This window comes from Cynoglossus semilaevis, chromosome 13, assembly GCF_000523025.1.
Source record: "Cynoglossus semilaevis isolate Cse_v1.0 chromosome 13, Cse_v1.0, whole genome shotgun sequence".
NCBI lineage: Eukaryota > Metazoa > Chordata > Actinopteri > Pleuronectiformes > Cynoglossidae > Cynoglossus > Cynoglossus semilaevis.
Genome location: NC_024319.1, coordinates 19,467,846 through 19,470,714, shown reverse-complemented (window position 1 = coordinate 19,470,714; position 2,869 = coordinate 19,467,846).

Sequence of the window (2,869 nt, the reverse complement as noted above, 5' to 3'; positions counted from 1 at the left end):
TGAGAAAACTGTCTACTGTAATGAATAAACCATCCTGAACCAAGATTTTGCAGAGTTTAAATGAAACAAAGGATCTTTGAGGAGTAAAACAACCAAAAAGTAAAACTGACCTCAGAACCGAGGAGGAAAGAATGCTGATAAAACAGAAAAAAATACGTATATATACTGTGTATATAGTTTGTAAAGAACGCTCGGGGTTGGCCGCAGGGATACGTATATATACTGTGTATGTAGTAAAGAACGCTCGGGGTTGGCCGCAGGAAATGACAACAAGTAACGTGAAATGGTGTAAAGAAAAATGGTAAATTAAGGGGAAGCAAAAACAAGTGTATATAAAGGTTAAAAACTGTAGGCACAAGTACACACAGGTACCATCGAGGATGATGACATTTCATATAAAGATACCTGCATAATGTGACAAGACAAGACGAGTGACGCTATTATAAGAAAAACAGAGGGAAATAATGAAAAACCAGGGTCAAAAAAATATTAAATTTGTGAAAAAATACTGCATTACAAATGATTTCCAACTTTAACCTTTTGTGTTAAGGGATCTTTACCACACGTGAACATAGCCTATATTTGCACCACATTCTGCATACACTACTCTAAATGTCACCAGCTAAGTCAGTTACAGAAAAAAAATCAGAATGCAGTTCAGTGTGGTGTTCGTAAAAACTCTTTGTTTCCCTCAGAGGAAACACGGTGACAGCAGAATGTTGTAAACAAACAAACACAAACACAACCTCTAAGACAGTGCAGCCCATGAGACACGGGCCTTGGCCTTAATATAACTGTGGCTCTAATAAAACTGTCTGCAGTGACAAACTTTGACTACGGGTTTATGCTCTAAACACTGATCCGTGGAACACACACACATACACACCAACGTCCCATGCCCAGATGCACCACCTTTTGCATGTAGGTGCAGGACCACAGCAACACAACACCTCAGTCAACAGAGTGGCTGACGGAGAGATGAGGCGGTTTCTCACCGTCTAAGAGTCGTTCAGTCTAGACTCCAGATGTTGGCAAAACACCACCGAGAACACACCTACTCACTCACTCACCTGCACACATGTAAACACACACACACACAGGCAAACAAATACACACACGTATGGACTGAACTGTCTTCACCTCTGCCAGATGTCACTAAGAGCTGTTTTGTGTCTCACCACTGAGACTGTGTGTGTGTGTGGGAGTGTTTGAATATAATCTGTGTGTACCGGCGCACACATGCATTAACGTGTGCGTGCTTGTGTGTGTGTGTATACACACGTAACCTCTACGATGGTAATAACTAAGTAACACAGCAGTGGGCGCTCCACTTTTTTGTGAAATGACAAATGTCCGCCCCGTTGTTGAATGTTAAGTTTTGCTGCTTTAACATAGGCACCCATTTAACTGCTGAGTGATTAGTGTGAATGCAGAGGAGAGAGTGTGCATCCAAATTGCAAACATTCTCAACTTGGAGCAGCAACACAGTGGGAATCTGCGAACTCTGTGACAGTGATTGATTGAAAGCGAGCAGCTCTGACTCCAGGAGGCATATGTTTGGTTCTTTTCACTGAGTTAGTGACATATCACACCACCAGTGTCTCCATTTATCAAGAACAATGGCTGTCATCTGCACTTAAATGTGAAATGTGCTGTAGTTTCTCATTGAGTTATCTTATTTTGGAGTAACAAAGTCCCAAACGTGAAGCACGCAGGTAAGTTATTCTTTGTCAGTCGGAGTAATAAAATGTCGTACATCAGCGTGAATGTGTAACAAGTTACAAAAACGGCACAGATAAGTTCAGGGTTTTTGTAAATACAAAAAGTTACAAAAACAGCACAGATAAGTTCAGGGTTTTTGTAAATGTTTGAGAAAAAGTTTACTTTTTAAAGGAATAAATTATGAAATACTGTGATCATGGTCGTCAGGTAACATCACGACTCACCTTCTATGTGTGACATTTCGCGGCTGTCAGTGTGAAAACAACAACCATGAAATTATATATTTTAATATATAAGTGGTAAACCCAGCCAGAGGATGAAAAAAATGTGACTTATAGTCTGGAAAATACGGTAATATCATAGCCTGAGTTTTTAGGGATTGTTTTTCGATGCTCATATTGAACTATGTTTCTGACATTATCTCCTGTCTTTTACCTCAGTTTGGATATGCATACAGTAGGGAAATGTTTATGTGTTTTTGAAGCACCTTGGACTTAAAATGCCATCTCAAGCCCAGCGTATGTTTGTGGAGGTTTACGACAGCCTCACAAAGTATAGGGCAGTAAATCATTCTAAGTGTTAGCTGACATGTCGACTGACACAAATGCCAAATGGATTGCAGGGAACTGTAGAAGCGTTAATATTGTTTAGGATATTGTAATATTGTTAAAAGTTTTGAAAGACGATCTTTTATTCCTTCTACCAGGCACCATTAAGATGTAAAGTAATGACTAAAATCGACCAACTCTCTGAACTAAGAGGAAGTAATACTACTCTACTGTGTACTGTATATATGTTTTTCCCATGTTTAGGAATGTTGATTAATCTCAAATAATCACAAAGAATCGTTATGTTATTTATTAGACCAAACATTTTAATTGTTTAAGAGACCAACTTTTATTATAAATGCATGTTGACATAACTAGGAGGTAAAACATTTTCCAAAGACCTGAATTTCTGTGGTAATACATACTGTATGGTCCTGTCCTGACCTCAGTCTTTTCTCCTCATCTCTTATCTTTTTTCCTTACCTGTGGAGGTGGGTGTGGTCTGCAGTCATTGTCGTTCTGTAAAACAAGAGCACATAGTCTTTGTGGACAAGTTGAGTTTGATGGACTTAACTGCAGAACTGACCCTGAACAACATG